This window comes from Elephantulus edwardii, unplaced genomic scaffold (assembly GCF_000299155.1).
Source record: "Elephantulus edwardii isolate Elephantulus edwardi_28Jun2011 unplaced genomic scaffold, EleEdw1.0 scaffold00196, whole genome shotgun sequence".
NCBI classification, from domain to species: domain Eukaryota; kingdom Metazoa; phylum Chordata; class Mammalia; order Macroscelidea; family Macroscelididae; genus Elephantulus; species Elephantulus edwardii.
In genome coordinates, this window is record NW_006399946.1 from 437,379 (window position 1) to 444,832 (window position 7,454).

The following is a 7,454-nucleotide window of genomic DNA, read 5'->3' on the forward strand; positions in this document are numbered from 1 at the left end:
GAGATATTTCACTCAGCATAATGTCCTCCAGGCTCACCCATTTTGAATAATATTGCATGAGTTCCTTGGTTTTCAATGCAATGTAGTATTCCATTGTGTGAATATACCTCAGCTTCTCTATCCATTCATTTGTTGATGGACACCAGGGTTGTTTCCAACTCCTTGCTATTGTGAACAAAGCCGTGATAAACATGGGTGTGCATATATCTGTTTGGATGTCAGTTATGGTCTCTTTAGGCTACATTCCCAGTAGTGGAATTGCTGGGTCAAATGGTATCTCTATTTGCAACTTTTTGAGTAAGCGCCATACCAACTTCCACAGTGGTTGAACCATTTCACACTCCCACCAACAGTGAATAAGGGTTCCAGTTTTTCCACAACCTCGCCAGCATTTGCTATTCTGACTGGGGTGAGATGATATCTCATAGTTGTTTTTAAGAGGAAGACTTTCGAAGGGCCAATAGACACATGAAGAAATGTTAAAAATCACTGGGAATAAGAGATGCAAATCAAAACCACCGTGAGATACCATCTCACCTCAGTTATTGTAGATTGCTGTCAAGTCGACCCTATGAACAAAAGATCTGAAGCCTTTCTATAGCTATCATTGTTTCTCCAAGTTCACAGAGTTTGCAGAGGCGTGTGGTTTAGAAGTGGATGCCACTCCTGCTTCCAAACCTGTCTTAAACTGGGAGCTCCACCAAACACTGTCTAACATGGACAACCATTATGGCATTTGAGACCCCAATGGTACAAGGTTCAGCACCACAGCAAACCCAGATTACTTCAGCACAGCAAATTGACCGAAGAGATCTGTATGACTTAGAAGAAATGTTCCTCAAACATAATAACAAGGGATTAAAACATAATCCCTCAGACCCAACTTTTAAATACGAGGACCCTCTACAAGGTCTTGTTGACTCCAAACAAGAAGCTTAAATAAAAAGCAACCAAATGTTCCACACAGATCCTCAACCAAAACAAGAGCACCATCTTACAGAGCCCAGCAGCTTCACCCAGTCTCCAAAATGGAGGCAGGGGCCTGGCCTTAAATGCAAGTGTACTCCAGGAGGTCATGTTGGCTCTAAACAAGAGGCTTAAATAAAACAACAACAATTAAAAAACCCCCAAACAAAAACAACAACAAACATTCCACATAGAAACTTCAACCAAAACAAAAATACCCATCTTACAGAGTCCAGCCACTTCACCCAGTCGCCAAAATGGAGACAAGGGCCTGGCCTTATATGTTGTTGTGGTTGTTAAATGCCATCAAGTCGAGCTCAACTCATAGCGACGCTATTAAAAGAAAACCCTTAACCTTGTTCTATAGCTATTGTCCTTTCTCTAAGTTTCCAGAGGCATGTTTAGAAGTGGATAATACTCTTGCTTCCAAGCCTGTGAGCTCCACCAAACACTGTCAACCATGTGTAACCATTTGACATACTAAGGACACACCATTCAGTATCACAATAATCTCAAGTTACCTCAGTACAGCAAAATGACAGAGCAGTGCTATACCACTTAGGATAATGTTCTTTTCAAATACAATTAACACCACTGATGAATGGGACTTTATAAAGACTAAATCTCTATGCTCATCAGAACCCTTTCCCACCAGAGTAAAAATAAAACTTACCGACTTGGAAAAAACAATGGCATTACCATTTTAAACAAGGGTCTAATAACAAAAGTTTACAAAACACTTTTCTGCCTCCAAAAGAAAAAGACTGACAACCCAATTACAAAATTGGCCAAAGAAATGGAAAGACTTTTCGCAGAGGAAGACTTTCAAATGGCCAACAGACACAAAAAGTAATGTTCAAAATCACTGGCAATAAGAGACTCAAATAAAAAACCACAATGAGATACCATCTTACCTCAGTAGCAGTGGCAACGTTTAGCAGGGCCGCAAGCAATAAATTTTGGAGAGGATGTGGAGAGATTGGAAAGCTCATACATTGTTGGTGTGATTGTAAAATAGTACAACCACTCTGGAACACAGTTTGGCATTTCCTCAAAATGTTAAACATAGAAATTCCACATGACCCAGTTATTCAACTACTAAGAATATATCCCAAATAAATCAGAACTGAGAAATAAGCAGAGATCTGAACAGCAATGTTTATAGTAGCATTATTCACCATCAAAAGAACATGAAAACAGCCCAAATGAATGGATTGAGAAATTGTGGTGCAACACTCAGGAACAACAATTTTGGAGAATAATACATACCTTGGTAAAGACTGGAAGCATTATACTGAGCGAACTAACTCAGTCTAAGTCTCCTAAGGACCAATACGGCATAAGACTATAATTGTAAAAAAAGAAAAATAACTAGTAAAACATGTATGGGAACCCAAGGAGGGAAAGGGTGAGAGCAGAAGTGTGAGGATGGGTGGGGTGAAATCACATAGATGCCCATTTGGGGGGATGAAGGGAAAGGATTAATGGATATGGGAAAGATCTGGGTTGGGGGGTGGAATCTGAAAAACAGGATCATGATGGATGTATTCCAATGAGGATTAATTTTATAAAACATAGTGCATGAGAATGATTGTTTGAAACACAATGTGAATGAACAATAGTGTGAAACACAATGTATATCAACTTTGTAAGCAAACCAATATAAAATACTTTTTTTTTTAAATGGAGAGCCTGATTGGAAATAGATATCTTGAGACTTCAGATCAAGACATGTGGACAGATAATCAGGAAGCTGCCTATTTGAGCCTCTAAATATTATACTTTTGAATCAGTTCTGTCAACAAAAACTACTCTCCTATTGCTAACAGATCAAAGTAACCCAACTGTATCTAATGCATCTGAATGGAACCTTTTAAAGATTAAATCCCTGTGTGCGTCAAAAACTTTTTCCAACAGGGTGAAAAGAACCCATTGACTGGGAACAAACATTTGGCAATACCATCTTAGGCAAGCATTTCATAACGAAAGTTTACAGAATACTTCTGGGCCTCCACAAGAAAAAGACTGATAACCCAATTACAGAATGGGCAAAAGACATGGAAAGAATTTTCACAGAGGAAGATATACAAATAGCCAACGGCATTGAAAAAATGCTCAAAATCAATGAAAGAGGTGCACTACATTCCAAAAATATTTTTAAATTTTGTTTGATATTTCTAATATGTAAAATAGAAGACATACTAATATAAGAAATGTAAAATTGTATAACTCTAAGTTAATAAGTTTGGACCCATTAAGTACAGATTTTTCATTCAATGTTTCAGCTCACAAGGAAAGAATATAATGGTTTCTTCTGTTAGCTGAAGCATAGTCAACATTAAATAAATGTTGAAGCAGTACCAGATAGGCCTTTATGTACTGTAGAAGAAAGTATCCACAGTCTTAGGGAAATTGGCGTGTTAGAGTGAGTTTATCAGATTAACCCATAGACCTACACATAAAATGAAAAAAGGACACATCATTTACCACAATCATGAGGAATAAATTTGAAAAGGGGGAGTCCCAGTAACTCTGGAAACTCCCATGGATACTTCACCATCATGCTAAGTAAATTAAGCAACTAAGTACAATGAGTGGCAGCCCTTACTTGACAAAGACAAGGTGGATGTGGTACTGCAATGATCAGGAAAACCAAAACAATAATAATAACAGTCTGACTATATGGATACATGCATTGGCCTGTTAATAATGGTGTCCCTAGAAGTGAAACAAATGGGAAATCTACAAGCATTTACTTGACCTGTATAAGCTGAAGAATTCTAGGTCAGATGAATGCCACTGTAATTTGAATCATCAAAGCAGAGACTTGTGACCCCTCTCTAGACTTGAACAAGTGTGCAGACTGACAATGCCTTAAATGAAAGGGAGACTAGGTATCCTTGAGGAATGATCCACTATTGTTATGTGCTGTCGAGTCACCCACTACTCTGCCAAAAATTTTGTATTGTTAAACTTTGTCAGCCTTCCCCAAGGGACTTGATGCCCTTTTAGGAGAGTGGTCATTTATTAGGGAAAATGAAATCATCAGCCTTTTGAGAATTACTGAACACTGGCTCTGAACTGATACTCATCACAGAAGGCCCACAACGTCTACCGTCCAGACACCTATCAGGATAGGTGCTTATGGAGGTTGGGCCATCTCACATCTCTGAGGGTCCAGTGGATCTCTGAGCCCATTTTGTAGTACTTTCTCCAGCTCTAAAATGCAAAACTTGGAATAGATACACGCAACAACTAGCAGAACTCCTATATTGAGTTATTACATGTGAAATAAGGGCTGTGTATAGTAGGAAAACCCAGGTAGAAGTGATCAGCACTATCCCTATGTGGGAAAGTAGTAAACCAAAAGCAGTACTGCATTCCTCGAGGACTTGAAAGATACATGGTTGTATGTGACTTCTACTAATTCCACAAAGGATAACTGTCCCATCAACAACATCTCCAGAGCAAAATCAATTTCTATAGGGTCAGTCATGGTCTCAGGCACTCCTACTTCTATTAATTCCAACACTTAGTTTACTGCTCTACTGGGTCTGAAATTCATTGCAATGACCACATAGATGTCACAGAATCACATGTACAGTTACGGAGTTTACTAGGGAAGTTAAAAGGTTACGATTTATCTTGGCAGCAGGATATAATTGCTCCGTTCAGACAGCTTCTCAAGTGTGTTTGCAGGCCCTTTTACCTTCAGCCTCACAGCTTTAGTCAGTGTTATAAAGTTTCTTAGTCCTGCCAGTTGTCTTCCTTCAATCCTGGGTGAAGGCTTCTGACTTTGGCTTTGTGCGGTAGCAGGCTCAAGTTAGCTCTGTCTTATGTTGGTCTATGGTTCTCTGCTGAGGCTGCTGCTGCTTTCATATAGATTCTGCTGACTATCACAGGAGCCTCTGGCTCTGAAGGATGCATGTTGCTCTCCCTGCTTCTTCTTCCTTGATGGTAGAGATATCCCCATCTTCAGTGGTAAATCTGCTCAATTTAACTTCATAGGATGTTGAAAACAGTCCAGTTCCATAATGATTATACACACTGTATTACCACCCTTGGTGACTGTCAAAGTTGATAGCTAGGAAAGCTGTTTTGAACCATAAACCCTTAGCAGTACAATGAATAACATTTACTTAGTTTTTTTATATTAGAAGTCTTATACCATAATTATTCAATAATATTGAATAATAATAATATATTGATCTATAAACTATAATATATAATAAATATATCATCTATAATATAGAATAATATACTCTGGGTTTGTGTCCAGGAGAGATCAGTCCTTAGAGAAGGACATTATGCTTGGAAAGTAGACAAACAGTGCAGGAGAGGAAGCCTACGGATGAGAAGGATTGATACAGTATCTGGGGCGATGGGGGTTGGTGTGTTGGAGTTAGTGACACTGGCTCAGGACAGGGAAGGATTGGTGCTAGGGTTGCTATAAATTGCAGGCAACTCAATGGTACATATCAACAATAACATAGCATGACAGGTTTGAAAGCAGGAGTGACATCCACTTCCTAAACAACATGCCTCCAGAAACTCTATGAACTTTGATCAACGTCTATGCTTGTAGAAGAGTTTCAAGGTTTTTGTTCATGGGATCGCAGTCCTGCTCAAAAAGCAATCAACAATAACAACCTACAAGTTTAAAAGTGGAAGGGGTGGGTGCAAAAGGGTGGATAATGGGAAGGATGGAAATTACTAGGATAACAGAGTTGAGTGGGCAGATTTGGGGGAAAGAAGTGAAGAGAAAGAAAACATTCAATGGGGACTTGAAGCAAAGGCATAAATTCTTCTTACGAATACAAAAAAGGTGGTAGAAATCTGTATTTTAAGGAAAATAATGCATTAAAATGTGTAAAGGTACTAGCTTACGGATTTTAACAAATCTAGTGGTAAATGAGCTTGGAAGGAGGAGTGACATCCACTTCTGTAATAGCTTGCCTCAGGGAACCCTATGAACCTGGAGAGAGGATGAAAGACATCCAAGCATTGAGGACTCTCCTGCATAGGGTTGCTATGAGTCACCTGAGACTCGACGGCACTTAACAACAACAACAACATACCATAATTAGTCTTTTGTAACTGATTGTGTCACTTAACATAATTTGGTCTAGATTAATTAATCCTACTACTAGGTATATATCCCAAAGAAATAATAGTTGCAGTACAAACAGACATACTTGCACCCACGTTTATTCAATATTGTTCACAAAACAAAAGTTGGAAACAACTCAAGTATCCATCAACAGATGAATGTGTAAAGAAAATGGCTCTTTGAAAACATAATTAGTGCATTAATAGTTGAAAAATACAAGTTCTCTAGTATATTTTCTAGTATCTTCTATATATTTTTGTATTCCACTGAAAAAAGACTTACATATAACATATCTTCTATGACACAGCAAACCAATATACATGTTTCTTACATCTCTGGACATAGAATTCCCTTGAGATGCAAAACTTCACTGATTTTCCATTTATGAAGCATTAAAAAATTATGTAATTGTTATGTTACAATGTAACAAAGAAATACCTCTGTTAAAAGAAAAGGGCTGTTTGCAAAGTGTACTGAATATACCATAGATTTTTTTTAAGAATAAACAAATCTGTATTGGAGTAAGTGTAATCTGGGTGCTCCTTAGAGGCTAGGATGGTAAAACTTAGTCTCATACAATTTGAGCATGTTATCAGGAAGGGCCACTCCTTGGAAAAAGGCATTATGCTGAGGAAAGTGGAGGATCAGTGAAAGAGAGGAAGATCTTCAGAATGGTTTGACAACGGACTATAATAATGGTCTCAAGCATGGAGGGAGATCATGAGGATGGCACAAGATAGGGCAAGATTCAGTCGACTGCCAGTCACAGGAACCCTTCATACAGTGGCTCCTAAAATTTCCCTATTCTTATGTAATCTCTGTCTCTGACACATCTACCACCAATACCCCAGTTACTGTGTCAACTCATCTTATCCAGGTTCTTCCTCTCTTGCGCTGTCCCTCCATTCTTCCAAGCATGTTGTCCTTCTCCTAGGATTGGTCCCTTTTGGCAACATGCCTAAAGTATAGGAAATGGACCTTCAAAATCTTTGCCTCCAAAAGCAACTTAGTTTTCACCTTCTCCAAGACAGACTTGTTTTCTTGGCAGTTCAGCACTCTTCTCCAGCACCAAAACTTTGTCAAAGGCATCAATTCTTCTTTCATCCTTAGTCATTGTCCAGCTTTCTTATCGAGGTCCTGCCCCGATATATCAAAACAGTTCCACTGAGAGAAGGGATAAGGATTAAATGAAGACACAGAGAACCTCCTCGTTGATCACAAATCCCTCCTTTTATTATCTCTAAAAAAGCTTATATGTTGTTGTTGTTGTTGTTATGTGCCGTCGAGTCATTTGCGACTCATAACGACCCTATGCACAACAGCCCTAAACCCTGCTCTATCCTGCGCCAACTGCACTGCCTCTGACACACCCATCCCG